Below are 18,448 nucleotides of genomic sequence, written 5' to 3'. Positions count from 1 at the left end.
CAAAATTGATAAACCATTAGCCAGACTCATCAAGAAAATGAGGACTCAAATCAATAAAATAAGAAATGAAAAAGGAGAAGTTACAACAGACACCGCAGAAATACAAAGCATCCTAAGAGACTACAAGCAACTCTATGCCAATAAAATGGACAACCTGGAAGAAATGGACAAATTCTTAGAAAGGTATAACCTTCCAAGACTAAACCAGGAAGAAATAGAAAATATGAACAGACCAATCATAAGTAATGAAATTGAAACTTTGATTAAAAATCTTCCAACAAACAAAAGCCCAGGACTAGATGGCTTCACAGGTGAATTTTATTAAACATTTAGAGAAGAGCTAACATCCAACCTTCTCAAACTCTTCCAAAATATTGCAGAGGAAGGAATATTCCCAAACTCATTCTACGAGGCCACCATCACCCTGATACCAAAACCAGACAAAGATACCACAAAATAAGAAAATTACAGACCAATATCACTGATGAATATAGACGCAAAAATCCTCAACAAAATACCAGCAAACAGAATCCAACAACACATTAAAAGGATCATACACCATGATCAAGTGGGATTTATCCCAGGGTTGCAAGGATTCTTCAATATACACAAATCAATCAGTGTGATACACCATATTAACAAACTGAAGAAGAAACACCATATGATCATCTCAATAGATGCAGAAAAAGCTTCTGACAAAATTCAACATCCATTTATGATAAAAACTCTCCAGAAAGTGGGCATAGAGGGAACCTACCTCAACATAATAAAGGCCATATACGACAAACCCACAGCAAACATCATTCTCAATGGTGAAAAACTGAAAGCATGTCCTCTAAGATCAGGATCAAGACAAGGATGTCCACTATCACCACTATTATTCAGCATAGTTTTGGAAGTCCTAGCCATGGCAATCAGAAAAGAAAAACAAATAAAAGAAACACAAATTGGAAAAGAAGAAATCAAATTGTAACTGTTTGCAGATGACATGATACTGAACATAGAGAAAACTAAATATGCCACCAGAAAACTACTAGAGCTAAACAATGAATTTGGTAAAGTTACAGGATACAAAATTAATGCACAGAAATCTCTTGCATCCCTATACACTAATGATGAAAAATCTGAAAGAGAAATTAAGGAAACACTCCCATTTACCATTGCAACAAAAAGAATAAAATACCTAGGAATAAACCTACCTAGAGACACAAAAGACCTGTATGCAGAAAACTATAAGACACTGATGAAAGAAATTAAAGATGATACCAACAGATGGAGAGATATACCATGCTCCTGGATTGGAAGAATCAATACTGTGAAAATGACTATACTAGCCAAAGCAATCTACAGATTCAATCCAATCCCTATCAACTTACCAATGGCATTTTTTACGTTAGTAGAACAAAAAATCTTAAAATTTGTATGGAGACACAAAAGACCCCGAATAGCCAAAGCAGTCTTGGGGCAAAAAAGTGGAGCTGGAGGAATGAGACTCCCTGACTTCACACTATACTACAAAGCTACAGTAATCAAGACAATATGGTACTGGCACAAAAACAGAAACATAGATCAATGGAACAAGATAGAAAGCCCAGAGATAAACCCACTCACCTATGGTCAACTAATCTATGACAAAGGAGGCAAGGATATACAGTGGAGAAAAGACAGTCTCTTCAATAAGTGGTGTTGGCAAGACTGGACAGCTACATGTAAAAGAATCAAATTAGAACACACCCTAACACCACACATAAAAATAAACTCAAAATGGATTAGAGACTTAAATGTAAGACCAGACACTATAAAACTCTTAAAGGAAAACATAGGAAGAACACTCTTTGACATAAATCACAGCAAGATCTTTTTTGATCCACCTCCTAGAGTAGTGGAAATAAAAACAAAAATAAACAACTGGGACCTAATGAAACTTAAAAGCTTTTGCACAGCCAAGGAAACTACAAACAAGACGAAAAGACAACCCTCAGAATGGGGGAAAATATTTGCAAATGAATCAATGGACAAAGGATTAATCCCCAAAATATATAAACAGCTCATGCAGCTCAATATTAAGAAAACAAACAACCCAATCCAAAAATGGGCAGAAGACCTAAATAGACATTTCTCCAAAGGACATACAGATGGCCAAGAAGCACATGAAAAGCTGCTCAATATCACTAATTATTAGAGAAATGCAAATCAAAACTACAATGAGGTATCACCTCACACCAGTTAGAATGGGCATCATCAGAACATCTACAAACAACGCATGCTGGAGAGGGTGTGGAGAAAAGGAAACCCTCTTGCACTGTTGGTGGGAATGTAAATTGATACAGCCACTATGGAGAACAGTATGGAGGTCCCTTAAAAAACTAAAAATAGAATTACCATATGACCCAGCAATCCCACCACTGGGCATATACCCAGAGAAAGCCATAATTCAAAAAGACGCATGTACCCCAATGTTCATTACAGCACTGTTTTACAATAGCCAGGTCATGGAAGCAACCTAAATGCCAATCAACAGACGAAAGGATAAAGAAGATGTGGTACATATACACAATGGAATATTACTCAGCCATAAAAAGGAACAAAATTGGGTCATTTGTAGAGACGTGGATGGATCTAGAGACTGTCAGAGTAAAGCAAGTGAGAAAGAGAAAAACAAATATCATATATTAACGCATATATGTGGAACCTAGAAAAATGGTACAGATGAACCAGTTTGCAGGGCAGAAATTGAGACACAGGTGTAGAGAACAAACGTATGGACACCAAGGGGGCAAAGCAGAGGGGGGTAGGGAGGGAGTGTGATGAATTGGGAGATTGAGATTGACATGTATACACTGATGTGTATAAAATGGATGACTAATAAGAACCGCTGTATAAAAAAATAAAATTCAAAAATGTAAATAAAAATAAAAATGCAAAAAAAAAAAAAAGACATGACACTATAAAACTCCCAGAAGAGAACATAGGAAAAACATTCTCTGACATAAATTATACCAATGTTCTCTTAGGTCCATCTCCCAAGGCTATAGAAATATCAATAAAAGCAAAGATAAACAAATGAGACCTAATCAAACTTACAACCTTTTGCACAGCAAAGGAAACCATAAACAAAATGAAAAGACAACCTACAGACTGGCAGAAAATATTTGCATACATTTCCAAAATATACAAATAGCTCATACAACTCAACAACAAAGAAACAACCTAATCAAAAAATGGGAAGAACTAAATAGACATTTCTTCAAAGAAGACATACAGATGGTCAACAAACATATGAAAAGATGCTCAACACTGCTAATTATTAGAGAAATGCAAACCAAAACTACAATGAGGCACCACCTCACACCAGTCAGAATGGCCATCATTAAAAAGCCCACAAATAACAAATGCTGGAGAGGGTGTGGAGAAAAGGGAACCCTCCTACAATGTTGGTGGGAATGTAAGTTGGTGCAACCACTATGGAGAACAGTATGGAGGTTCCTCAAAAAACTAAAAATAGAGTTGCCGTGTGATCCAGCAATCCCACTCCAGGGCATATATCTGGGCAAAACTATAATTCAAAAAGATACATGCACCTGAATGTTCACAGCAGCACTATTTACAACAGCCAAGACATGGAAGCAACCTAAATGTCCCTCAACAGATGAGTGGATAATGAAGATGTGGTATGTACTTACAATGGAATACTACTCAGCCATAAAAAAGAATAAAGTAATGCCATTTGCAGCAACATGGATGGAACTAAAGGTAATCACATTAAGTGAAGTAAGTCAGAAAGAGATAGACAAATACCATATGATATCACTTATATGTGGAATCTAAAATATGACACAAATGAACTATGTATAAAACAGAAATGGACTCACAGACCGAGAACAGACTTGTGGTTGCCAAGGGAGAAGGGGTAGGGAAGGGATGGATTGGGAGTTTGGGGTTAGCAGATGTAAGCTATTATACAGAGAATGGATAGACAACAAGGTCCTACTCTATAGCACAGGGAACTATATTTAATACCTTGTGATAGACCACAATGGAAAAGAATAATAAAAAAAGAATGTATATATATATATATATATATGTATAACTGAATCACTTTGCTGTATAGCAGAAATTAACACAACATTGTAAATCAACTATACTTCAATTTAAAAAAAGCATTACCAAAGGATAAAATTCTGGTAGAAATGAAACGGAGTCAAGGAGAAAAGAAATAATGACAAATATCTTAGAAGAGTTCACATGTATATCTTTAAAATGGATGCTGATGGCTATTAAATCTCTATAGTATTTGGATTCTACTGAATAGATTAGAAATAAAACTAATACCAGTATTTTAATGTCAATATTTACAAATACATCACAAATGATATCTTGTGTAGCTATTTAAATGTGATGAAAAATATTGATATCAACTTAACCAAGTGCAAGAAGTGTGTAGATTTTACCCAATTCTATAAGTAAAAAAGTTTGAGGATCACTCTCTGATCAGTGCAGCTCTAGCATTTCTCTATGGGAGGGGCTTGGATACAGCCTTGAGGGTGGGGTAGGGGACGTGGCTGAAAGCTGCATTTATTTGCATAAGAAGTTTATTGTTTTTATATTGCATATTACAGATCACAAAAAACAGTAAAGTTTTCTGGTGGCTGCTTTTATTCTTTTAATTCACATCTTACAAAAGGTTGAAAAGGCATCACTTGTCCATATCCCAAGAATATAGTTAATAATTTTATTGTGGATTTGTGAGGACTGGAAGATGATTAAGTCTGTTTGAAAGGAGATGTACTAGGAGAAGTTTTCTCATTCCAACAAATGAGCATATGCTTGAGGGAGTGTGAAGCTTTCTCACTGAAACATGACATAGTTCTTTGTTGAAACACTTCTCACATATCCGTAATCAGCTGCTCATCCTCCTAGAACTACCTCAGTAACCCTCCATAGATGAGCTAATTTGGAGCAGTAGAATTTCTCCAGCTACACAGTAGGAGGGATCAGCCACAAAATGTGCCCCTAAATCAATGAATAAGCTAATGCCCTATATGGTTATTTGATAGATACTGATTGGTTTTAGAGAATTCTGTAGGGTGTTGGAAATGTGTGATTAGAAGAAATTAAGGGAGAAGTTGTGGCTGGAGATTTCAGATTCACCCACAGAAAGATCACAGATACTTGGACATTGTATGTATCTACTCTGCCTAAGGCATGCTGACTAGAGAACCTTTAGCCAGTACTGAAAAAGCATTAAAGCAAAATAAAACAACACAAAATAAAAGGAACATCAATAATAAAAACTTACTGGAATCCCATCACTCAAAAGCAGCCACCATGGATATTTTATGATATTTTCTTCTATTTGTCTATATTTTTTAATATTTGAGATCACAGACTATCTGGGTTCGTGATGTGGTCTCAAACCAACACAGCTTGAGAACCACCCAAAAAACTGAGATGGAATCAGCGCAGGGGTGGACAGTGGGGAGACAGCGGAGAACAGAGATATTACTCAGGGCTCCCTAGGCACTGCCCTGACCTTCTACATGCAAGAGGAGGGGGGCCTGTGGGCGGTTAAGTCAGGTTCAAGAACAAGGAAAGATCAAATTTCATAAGTATTTCTTCCAGTGGAAGCACACAGATGATCAGTGTATGTTATTCTGGCTTGATGACACAAAACTGAGTGTCAGAGGGCAGTGGTTCTGCAAGGATTTAGCTGTTTTCTCAACTCTGGACAGAGGGTGACACCAGCCCCTTCAGAACTTCTGGGAAGTCAAGGACCAGGACACACCTCTCACGGTCTAGCACCGGCTGGGAGCCACCTCGTTTCTGTTCATTTCTCTCTTTTTGGTGAATTAAATTGGGAAATACAGCAGGTGTGTGGGTGTGCCTGTATGTATGTATGTAGGATGCCACTTCCTACCGACCTAAAATTCTCCATAAACACAGCAACACTATATCATGAACACTGTCCCAGGACAAAACCACCACCACCCCCACTCAGTCTATTCATATACACAATATTCTGTTTCATGGCTACGCCACACTTTTTCTCTAATGCAGTATTGTATATACTAAGTTTCTAAATATTATTACTGTTAAGTGCCCCATGATTCAACATTTAGAAAATCTTTCTACAAGTCTTATATATTCATTCAAAAACTATGTATTGATATCTACTAAGTGTAAGTTACTGGCCTGGGTACTTTAGCAGGTCCAAGGATGAAAACACACCACCCCAGACTTCAGAACTTACACGGAAATTAGTACTCTATTGACGGAAGCTGTTTTATTTTACCTTAACGAGGACGCTGGGAGATGGGCAAGGTGGGTGTTACTTCTCCATTGTTTTTATACGTGGGAACACGGGGGTGCAGAGGTTATGACACTTGCCCGAGTAACACAAACTGTCTTTAGTATAGGCTGACCCTTGGTGGGTAGTTTGGTTGGGTCTTAATTTCTGGGTTGAAAAAAATCACTTTCATTCAGAATTTTAAAGGCATTGTTCCAATGTTTTCTTGCTACTAGGGTTACCGTTCAGAAGTCATACCATCTGGATTCCTTTTTATTATCTGTGTCCTGGTTAATCTGGAAATGTTTAGATATTTCTTTTTATCTCCACCTCTGAAGTTTAGGAGGATGTGTCATGTGAACCTTTATTTATTGTCATGGGCAGGCAGTGGGTCCAGAATCTGTAAAACTATGTCTTTACTGTAGGGAAGTTTTCTTCTATCTTTGATAATTTCTTTGCACTGTTTTCTACACTTATTTGCACTCTCTTCTTCATCCTCTCCTTTTGGACTTCTGATACTTTTGCTGTGGCATCTACTACAATGATCTTCTAATTTACTTACCTTTCGTCTCCTGTTATCTTTTTTTTTTTAATTTTATTTATTTTTTATACAGCAGGTTATTAGTTATGTTTTATACATATTAGTGTATATATGTCAATCCCAATCTCCCAATTAATCCCACCACCACCCACTCCCCCCACCACTATCCCCCGTTGGTGCCCATACGTTTGTTCTCTACATCTGTATTTCTGTCCTGCAAATTGGTTCATCTGTACCATTTTTCTAGGTTCCATATACATGCATTAATATACGATATTTGTTTTTCTCTTTAACTTACTTCACTCTGTATGACAGTCTCTAGATCCATCCACGTCTCTACAAATGACCCAATTTTGTTCCTTTTAATGGCTGAGCAATATTCCATTGTATATATGTACCACATCTTCTTTATCCTTTCGTCTGTTGATTGGCATTTAGGTTGCTTCCATGACCTGGCTATTGTAAACAGTGCTGTAATAAACATTGGGGTGCATGTGTCTTTTTGAATTATGGCTTTCTCTGGGTATATGCCCAGTGGTGGGATTGCTGGGTCATATGGTAATTCTATTTTTAGTTTTTTAAGGAACCTCCATACTGTTCTCCATAGTGGCTGTATCAATTTACATTCCCACCAACAGTGCAAGAGGGTTTCCTTTTCTCCACACCCTCTCCAGCATGCGTTGTTTGTAGATGTTCTGATGATGCCCATTCTAACTGGTGTGAGGTGATACCTCATTGTAGTTTTGATTTGCATTTCTCTAATAATTAGTGATGTTGAGCAGTTTTCATGTGCTTCTTGGCCATCTGTATGTCTTCTTTGGAGAAATGTCTATTTAGGTCTTCTGCCCATTTTTGGATTGGGTTGTTTTCTTAATATTGAGCTGCATGAGCTGTTTACATATTTTGGAGATTAACCCTTTGTTCGTCGATTCGTTTGCAAATATTTTCCCCCATTCTGAGGGTTGTCTTTTCGTCTTGTTTGTAGTTTCCTTGGCTGTGCAAAAGCTTTTAAGTTTCATTAGGTCCCATTTGTTTATTTTTGTTTTTATTTCCACTACTCTAGGAGGTGGATCAAAAAAGATCTTGCTGTGATTTATGTCAAAGAGTGATCTTCCTATGTTTTCCTCTAAGAGTTTTATAGTGTCTGGTCTTACATTTAGGTCTCTAATCCATTTTGAGTTTATTTTTATGTGTGGTGTTAGGGTGTGTTCTAATTTCATTCTTTTACATGTAGCTGTCCAGTCTTGCCAGCACCACTTATTGAAGAGACTGTCTTTTCTCCACTGTATATTCTTGCCTCCTTTGTCATAGATTAGTTGACCATAGGTGAGTGGGTTTATCTCTGGGCTTTCTATCTTGTTCCATTGATCTATATTTCTGTTTTTGTGCCAGTACCATATTGTCTTGATTACTGTAGCTTTGTAGTATAGCGTGAAGTCAGGGAGTCTGATTCCTTCAGCTCCACTTTTTTCCCTCAAGACTGCTTTGGCTATTCGGGGTCTTTTGTGTCTCCATACAAATTTTAAGATTTTTTGTTGTAGTTCTGTAAAAATTGCCACTGGTAATTTGATAAGGATTGCACTGAATCTGTAGATTGCTTTGGGTAGTATAGTCATCTTCACATCTACATATTGATTCTTCCAATCCAAGAACACGGTATATCTCTCCATCTGTTTGGGTCATCTTTGATTTCTTTCATCAGTGTCTTATAGTTTTCTGCATACAGGTCTTTTATCTCCTTAGGTAGGTTTATTCCTAGGTATTTTATTCTTTTTGTTGCAATGGTGAATGGGACTGTTTCCTTAATTTCTCTTTCTGATCTTTTCTTGTTAGTGTATAGGAATGCAAGAGATTTCTGTGCATTAATTTTGTATCCTGTAACTTTACCAAATTCATTGATTAGCTCTAGTAGTTTTAAAAAAACATCTGGGAGGTTTTATTTTCATCTTTACTTTCAACACTTTCCCTGATTAAAAAAATATATTGGCTGTCAGATTTTTAACTTCCAAAGCTTTTCTTTTTCTGTTCTTTTAAAAGACATACTCTTCTTGTTTCACGTATGCATATTTGCTTATTTCTCTGAGCATATAGGTTTCTATGGAATTTTCTTCTGCTCCCTGCATTGTCGGTTTCTTCTGAACACATGTTTTCCATTTGTTCGTTTGGTCTCTTTTACTTTCCTTTTTCTTAGACCATTTCCTCAAATATCTGTCAAGTTGTGCGTGGCCATTTATGAGTGAGGTGCATTTCTGAGTGATTGTAAGTTGTGTGTTTCATGAGACTAGTGTCTGGTGGGCTTTACTCTAGCATGACTGGGAAGGGACCTCACTGGTTCACTGGGCAACATCTCAATGTTAATATCCCCCAGAGGAGGATGCATGTCCCCATTTGTTGCCAGAAGGGTGTAAGTCTGGCTGTAGATGTATGGAGCTGGGCAGAGGAAAGGACTGGGTGGGGTGAGTTTTCATGGTTCCATATATAGACCTTTCACATAGTTCTTCTACGTTTTGATCCGCCGTTCTCATTCCACCCCCACTGGAGAGGTTTTGATAACCACCTCTAAAGATACTTGTGGCTGTTCTTAGGGTTTCTTAATAACTTATTAAGTTATTAAGCACTGTCCTTTATTCCCTCATAATCCTGTGACTCAGAGGGAAAGCTGCTGATTCTGTGGCCATGTATCAGGGAGCTAAGAGTTACAGCTCAATTAATATTTACACTCTGAGCTACTTAAATTTTAGTCATGATATACAAGAAAAAAATCAGTAAAATGAACATCTTACTGACAACAGATCAAACACTTGTCAGTATAAACTGTCAACAGCAATTATTTATAACTGATAAACTAGAAAGTCTCATGTCACTAGAAAGACAAATTTATGTAGAAATCTTTTTCAGTGACACTGCCAAGTATTGGCAAATACAACTAGCCTAGCATCTCTTGGCCATTGAAATGAAAGTTTGAAATGATGGTCATTTACGGGGTTTTACTGCATTTAGTTTCCTGAAACTGAGGCTCCAATTGGTAAAATAATTTGATCATTCTCCCCAATTAAACCTTACAGACTTGACAATACAGATTATTTTTTAAGTTGGGCATCTCTGCAGAAATTACACCAGATCTCTTTGTGTTTTGAGGAATGGTTGCCTAAGTTGAATTTCCAGGCTGGGAAAATTGTGTGGTCCCAGGATTACTGACTCTGTGGTCATCTCAGAGCCTGGCAAAGGAAGATGCTCCTTCTGTGAGTTAATCATCCCACTGCTTTCCACGACATGTATATATATGTCTGAAATTCCTAGAGGAAATACTCACCATATTCTTGGAGTCTTCATATTTGTATTCACTGTGCAATTTGCAACATATACAGTATTTAAGGGACCTTTTGGCAAGTCTGAAAAATAGCATTTTTCTGGGCAAAGTGCTGTGCCCAGACTGAGCCTGCGGGTGGCAGCAGAAACTCAGGCATGGAAAAAAGCCAGCCCACAAAGGCTTCTTGGGAACTGTGGACCCTCTATTTGCTTCCAGTGACTTGCAAAAAAGGACCTGGAAGCTTTAGCAGCCATAATTTTAGTGGATTTAACACACCACTTGAAGCCATCCTATCTGTTCTTCAGCGTGAATGGAGATATCTGAGACCACTAGCACAAACTGCAAAGAATCATGTATTCCCGGTTAAGTTAAAAAAAAAAAAATCAGAATGTCCTTCTTAGCAATAGGGCATTATTTAGGCTAAGCTGGACTTTTAATGAGCGATAGCTTCCAAATTATGGCCTGTGACAGCTATTATTCATGTTACTTATGCTGGAACAAACTCTCCCCGTTTGACTGGGTTGCTAAGGAAACAACGCAGACCCTCCAAGGGGTAGGCAAGAGACAGGGGGCATAAAATGACTCATCACTTGTAAACTCATGGCTCTCCTACAGCCGATATCACAGCTGCTGCTGTTGTATCTCATTTCAGCTGATATTATTTGGTCTGCATATGCCTGATTTATTTTTACCCATCCTTTAATTCTTAAAATTTCTGTTCAGCTTTACAGTTTGTGTCTTCTAAGGAATTTGCCTATTTTATCTAAGACATCTTTTTAATGTCTGGAGGTGGGGATGGTCTCTAGTGACCCCTTCCTCCCTTCACTCCCAATGTTGGTAATTTGTGTCCTCTCTTTTATTCTTGGTGAGTCTGGCTAGAGTTTTTATCATTTATTTGGTTGAGTTTTTCAAAGAACCAGCTTTGAGCTTCACTGATTTTTCTCTATTATTTTTTCTATTTTCCATTTAATTGTTTTATGATCTTATCTTTATTATACATCTAGCATATATTTGTGCTTTTTTGCATTATAATTTCTTGCATTTGCATATTTTAAAATATACATTTTACAAGAATATATATGCTTGTCACAAACTTTTGTATTCTTAGTTTTTTCCCCCCCTCATTAGCTCTTAGATTTAATTTTTCCTTTTTTTTTTTTTTTTTTTGGAGCATTGTGGATTTTCCTTAGTAATGAAACAAGGGTGATCCATGTTCAAGAATTCAAAAGTGTAAAAATATCCTTTTTCTGCCCTCACATTTGAATATTATGCTTCTGGACAAGATTCACAGATCACAGTTCTTTTGTAATCAAAAGTCTGCAAATGGGAAGTTTGGTACTAGCCTATATTCTCTTCTTATGCAAGTACCTGTTTTTCCTATCTGAATGTTGTATTTTCTCCATCCTTGGGGTTTGGAGATTTAAGTGACGTATAGCCATCTCTGTCTGTTCCAATAAATTTTACTTGGGTATTGGTGAGCATCTGCTAATAGAAACAGTCTCTCCTCAGCTCAGAAAAATTTTCTTATATAGTTATGTGAACATTAATTTTTCTTCATCCAGTGTTTTTCTCCCTCTAACACTCATTTTTCATGTAATAAAATCCCAGGCCAGGTCCATTCCTATCTATTTGTATCTTCTATTTCCTTGTATTTTGTTCAGCATTCTAGTTTTTCCATTTCTTCTCCCCAAATTCCAGTTCAGTTCTAGGCCAAGTCTACTGTGTGTCTCATGTCCTCTATGGAATTTCTAAATTTGTAAATCAGTTTTTGAATTTCTGAAAGCCTTCTTTTTGCTCCAGTGACATCTCCTGGGAGATCTTTTTATGCTTTTATTAAAGTTCTCTCTTGTCTTGTCTGCTAGCAGAACCTCAACAGAAACAAACCTACTCCCTTTAGCCAGCCTGCTCGCCCCTCCGCACCAGATGCCTCTTCCTGGGGGGGTTCCCTCAGCCCCACAGAAGTCAGGCTGTTGAAAAACCATGGCAAATGGTGAACTGGCAGGAAGTGGTGAATGAGATGGCAAGTTCATTTTATGGTGGATGGGGGTGGAGCTTATTGTTTATAGGATGGGAAGAGATGCAAGTTCGGGGGGAGGGGCTCAGGGGACAGAGGGAAAGTCTCTGATGAGCACAGGCTGCAAACAATTCATTCCTCAATGTGAGGCAGGGTCTTCATTCTCTTCAAAGAACATGGACAGCAAACATGAAGACTGCCAGAAAGATCCTTTAGAGTCTTCAACTGGGCTCCCTCAGATGCCCCGGCATCAGCATTCTGTATCATCTGGAGTCTCAGTTGAAGAGGCAAATGTACCCCACTAGCCTGCACTTTCCGCTCTCCACCTAGCGAGCCCAACAGTGAGTCTCTGCACCTGTCCTTTCTCTACAGCATTCAATCCTCAGATGCACCCAAGAACCCCTCTAGATACCTACGCACCAACCTTACCTGGGAGTTTAATGTAGAATCTCATGCCCCACCTCAGATCTACTGACAAGAAATGTTCATAGTAACAAGATCCCCACGTAATGTGTCTGTACCTTAAAGCATAAAAAACATGCCCTGGGCCACTGCCCCCAGCTACAGACACCTGCTGACATGTCACACTTATCCTGGCTGTTGAGTGGCCCCAGCAAGGAGGTGGCAGGATGCTGGGTCCAGAAACACAGGCTTAACCTGACATTTTCTCAGAATCCTTTCATTATAGATTTTCAAGTGTGTTTTTAGATGTTTGTAACAATATAGTTTTAGACTTATAAGAATGCTGAAGCTTAAAAAGACCTGAAAGAGGACCAATTTCCACCATCTGACTGTATAAATGAACCCATAGGCTAAGAAGCTTAATAAATATCATAGAACTAATAAGCATTGGGGCAAGAAAAGAATGTCTAGAACGCTGCTTTCTTTCTTCATTTCACTGCCCACATCTTACTGAGCAATAATTTTTGTAGTTGTTCTATAAACAAACAAGTACCAGTCTTCAAATATAACTGGGACAAAGCTAAACCAGAACCAAATCAAAACAACAAAAACCACCACAAAAAAAAAAAGAAAGAAAGAAAGAAAGAAAAAGGGAAGGGAAGGGGAGGGAGGAAGAAGAAACATCTGGTAAATGAAGTATGAAGCCACACTTTCAAAGTCAGAGAGCTAATAAACTAATAAAATCAGATAGCTGTAGCTTTCCCTTGGTCACAATCTGGCAGTATTTGGTAAAAAGCAGAAAAAGAAAATTGCTGAGTAAACCAAGATCTATCTTTCATTAGGTGAAAAGGAATATAAGAGTTCTTGTGGCCTTACCAGAGAGTAGCCTGCGGTAGAGGAATGAATGGCTCCCCAACACTTTGATCACAGACATTGAAGGCAAACCCGTGGAGAAGGGCGTGTGGGAGAGACTGAGGGCAGAGCCTGGGTGGGACCAATGGGCGTAAGGAGGAGGGGTAGAGGTGAGAGACAGCAGGTACCACAGATGGGATTACAGCTCCTGGCGAACACCTGACCAAAGAAGCAAGGCAAAGGTTAGCACGGTACAGAGGAAAGTCACTAACTGCCTGTCTTTCTTGTTAGAAACTTAACGTGTGAACAGAGCATGCAGACGTTGACCCCAAACCTTTGGCTGCGGCTCTGAAGTCTTTGTCTGTACCACTGGGGGTCCCTGCTGGTGATCCATGCTGACATTTGCCACTATTCTTTTTTAAGATGAAGAATAAGTGAAACACTTTTCACAATAAGTGAAACAACAGTGAGGTCCATACTATCTTTTCCTGCTCTTTGACTTCGAGATCTTTTACTCTGAATGTCAGGTTGAGTCCCTGGGGTACACTCTTTGGAGAAACAGCAAAAGGAGTTAGGACGACTCATTTTTAACAGTGACAACAACACTTTAAAGGCTATTTAGAAGTGACAAGTACATTTTAAACTGAAATCATAAGTGACACAAATTTGGGCAAGAAGTGAAATCAAATGGCTCCATGGAATGGAGACTCCCCCAGAAACATGGTTAAATCAAGGAGCAGGTTGTCACTCAGGATGGGATAAGGACAGCAGTTTTTAAAATGTCTCACGTCACACCAGAGTATATTAGCAATCTGTTAATCAGATGGCCCAGATGGACACAAGCAAGGGAGGCTGGGAAAAGGTGATTCTCTGGTATTTATACTCAAACAGATGGGTTCCTCCAACGTAATTCAGTTTGCCACATTGCCAAATCAACAGCTATGAAAATTAACACAGATTGGACTTGCTGCATAAATGGTCCTCTGTAGCAGGCTTCTTTTTTCTTCCAAATTGCTGCTTAAATTTCACCTCTTTCCTGAAATCTTTTCAGGCTAATATCTCCTGGCATGTCATCATTTAACATCTCTTCCTTTCCGCTGTTTGATACACAAATGGACACCCACACAATTCTCTGCTACCCAGCCTGAGGATAAGGTGTTGGTGAATCAGCTTGCTGATGGAGAGTCACTATGCTTAAATATACATAAATTAGCAAATTCTATGCTTAGAAAATAAAATGTACCTAACACCAAATAAATCATTTTAGCATCAATTTTTAAAGTATTAAGCTTCATCACAATTTACCCTATCATTTTATTACTAATTACACATTTTCGAACTTCTGCCAGCACCCAGCATTCACAATGGTCACAGTATTTATTAGATTACTGTTTATATGTATATACTGGGCTAACTACACACTCATGTTCTCATGAGTCAATGGGAGGGGTGTATTCCATTAACCACGCTATATTTCTTTAGTACAAATTTATATTTATGACCAAGTGGGATGGAGGTATCCCAGGAATGCGAGGATGGTCGTAGTGCAAACTCCTGACAATTAAACTGTAAGGCCGGCAGGTCCGGGGAAGGGCCCAGGGAGCCAGACGGAACCACCACACCCCCCACCCCCCACCCCCCCACCTCCACCCCCCCACCCCCCACCCCCCCACCTCCACCCCCCCACCCCCCCACCTCCACCCCCCCACCCCCCCCACCTCCACCCCCCCACCCCCCCCACCTCCCCCACCCCCCCCACCTCCCCCACCCCCCCCACCTCCACCCCCCACCCCCCCACCCCCCCACCTCCAGCCCCCACCCCCCACCTCCCCCACCCCCCCCACCCCCCACCTCCCCCACCCCCCCCACCCCCCACCTCCCCCACCCCCCCACCCCCCACCCCCCCCACCCCCCCACCTCCCCCACCTCCCCCACCCCCCCACCCCCCCACCTCCACCCCCCACCCCCCCACCTCCCCCACCCCCCACCCCCCCCACCCCCCCCACCTCCACCCCCCACCCCCCCCACCCCCCACCCCCCCCACCCCACCCCCCCCCCACCCCCGCCTCGCCAAGGAGGCTGATGCAACCGACCGGTCTTCCCGCTCCCCGAGGGGCGGAACCAACGGCTCTGAGGCTGGTGCAACCGACACCTGACATTGCCACGACACCAGAAAGATTACCAAAAAGGGGGCTGCTTCACACAGCAAGTGCCTCCCCTGCGTCCACCCCTATAAATTTCGTTCGCGCCCGCACTCGGGCGCGACTTCTCTGGCCCCTTTCTTTCAGACCAGTGAACCTCGCCCGGGAGCGTTCCCAAATAAAGCTTGTTTAAGCTCTCCTCCGTTTTCGGTGCCGTTCCTTACATTAGCTTTTTTTTTTTTTTTTTTTACTGTACTATAAGCGCCTGACATTAAGCTTTTGATTGCCAAGTATCCACTTGGAAGGCTGCTATCTCGAATAAACATATTGCCAGATACGTAACTACACAAAGAGCCAGGCTACTCCACGCACACAGTTCCCCTTTTTAGAAAGCTCTAGGTGACTTAAATAACTGACCACTTGAGTGACTCTACTTTTCCGTTCCTGCGCTTTAATTCCTGCTCTTATATTTAAAATTCACCAATAAGGGATGAACCCTCAAGGCCGTGGGCACCCCACTGTCAACCTCAATAAAGGCAGAACCCCAGTTCCACATTCGCTGTCTCTGCCATGACCTCGCTGTGCCTCCAGGACCCGTGAGTAATAAACCTCGTCTTCTCCAAGTTCTCTCTCTTGTGGCTGTTGCTGAGGTGCACCCTTCAATCATAATAAACCACAAGGGCCGGTCCAGCCCCACATTGGCTCCAGTCTGGGAAACGCCTGTGGGGGCTGCCTCGGTAGTACAGCCCAGGTGAGTGCCCCAGGCACGTCGAGCCCATAGCATCACTATTAATAGGCTGAGACCGACCCAAAACATTGGGTTAACATCTGAAAGTAGATCAATATAATGCACCATATTAACAAAGGATCAAAATCACATGATCATCTCAATAGACGCGGAAAAAGCATTTAACAGAATCTAACTCCCCTTCACGATAAAAATACTGAACAAACTAAGCATACAAGGAACTTCCTCCAGCTGTTAAGGGGCATCTTGAAAAACCCACAGTGAAGACCTCATGTAATGGACAAAGACTGACTGCTTTCCCGCAAGATCAGGAATATTACTGGCTCCAAATTCCAAGTCCCAGTGGGACGCATCAGCCCAGCTTGGGTCACATGCCAGCTCCCTACTGGGCTGGGGCGCACAGAGCAATGCTCTGTCCATGGGCACTGGTGGGAGGTGGGGACTAGCCCCCACCAAGACACCCCACGACGGGGAGGAGGTCATTCTCCACGAGGAGATTCAGGTGCTCTTGGGAAGGGCCCGGATCCCAAACGGCTGAAAAACAAACCCCAACAGAGTACTGTTTTATAGTACTATTTGGGTCTTCTCACTCCAACTGGCATGTTCTTTGTTTGCCATTTCACAATATTTCAATATATCTTTGATAATTCAAAATATATTTTGAGGTCCTAATTGTGAACATTAATGTTATTAAAGACTATGGCTAGTGGATTTTGAAATGAAAGTTGTTGCCGGTTCTTGCCTCCAGACCATTTCTTTCTTGGCAGATCCCGTTTATGGGGGCTCTACCCTTCTCCTGGGGTGAGAGGGAAGCCTGCAGTGTGTGTGGTTTTTTGTCTTCAACTGCTGGACCACTGCCCCATCTAATTAGAACCCTAGCTATAATAACCCCAGCTGGGTCCCCTCTTTACCTCTTGACAGCTCAGCCTGGACCTAGTTGGAATCTTTGTACGCCCACTTGGACGTGGCTTTAGAATGCCAGGTTATCAATTGGAATCGCTCTGCCTCGGCCAAGCTGCAGCCCTCCTGATTCTCTCCTTCCTTCTTCCTCCCCTAGGCTCAGTTGGCTTCTCCTTCCCAAGATGCTATGGAAAAGACAGCCAAGGTGTCGTCTTTAAACCACTGCTCGTGGGAAGTTTTGAGGAGGCATCCAAATAGTCCTCCCGGAAGGCTCCGGATTTATTTTAATGATGTTTCCATAACATAACGTGTTTATATTTTGTTTCTTGGACTCCGAAAATTTTCTGCAGGACCAGTTTATAAGTCACATAAGGAAAGAAATTCCACTATGCTATAACTATACCTTGAATACTAAATGTTCTTAGGAAAATGTGAATTTGATTAGGTCCCCTCCCTGCTAAAAATGGTCCCAAAGGTTCCCAAGAACCTCCCTTGGTTTGGCCCATCAGGTACTTCATGCCCTGGGTGGGATCTGCCCATTTGCCCAGCTTCAACGCCGGCCATCACCCCATGAGAACCTTCACTCCAGTGATTCTGCACTGACAGCAAGTTCTCACAACATGCCTCCAGGCCTTGGTGTTTTTCTATTCTGTCTGCCTGGAATGTTCTTCATATGGATAACATATCTTTCAAAAATTAGCTCAATGTCATGCTCTCTGTGAAGCCTGCCCAATCAGCCTAACCCAGGCCCATCTCTGCTTCCTCCTCTTTGCTTTCACAGAACGTCCATACGTCCCTCTGTCACATGTATCACACCGCACTGCAGTGATGGGGGTGGGAAGTTGTAGGGCGTGTATCTTACATTATTTTGAATCTCCAGTGCTTGGTGCGCCTTAAAGTTACGGAAGTGCCTACCGCATAGGGAGCAGAGTGGTGCACTTAACATTTTTTTCTTTAAATCAACAAGAGCTGAGAGTGAGTGCAGATTTATTATTACTCATGACGGTCATGAGACTTTGAAAGATTAGTTTCAAATCAACTGAACTCATAAAGCATCTTTTAGTTTTCATAACAACACTTATTTTCCAGATCTGATCAGAAAGTTTAGGCATTAAATTTAAAAGTCAGAATTAAGGAAAAACCCTCAACAGCAGATCACTAAAAGCAGTTCAATTCAATTTAACATTTGTTGTGTATATCCTATATGCAAGACACTGGTTACTAAGATATTGGTTCACTTTCACTAGACACTGA

This window comes from Tursiops truncatus, chromosome 21 (genome assembly GCF_011762595.2).
Source record: "Tursiops truncatus isolate mTurTru1 chromosome 21, mTurTru1.mat.Y, whole genome shotgun sequence".
NCBI lineage: Eukaryota > Metazoa > Chordata > Mammalia > Artiodactyla > Delphinidae > Tursiops > Tursiops truncatus.
Note: the sequence above shows the minus strand (reverse complement) of the source record.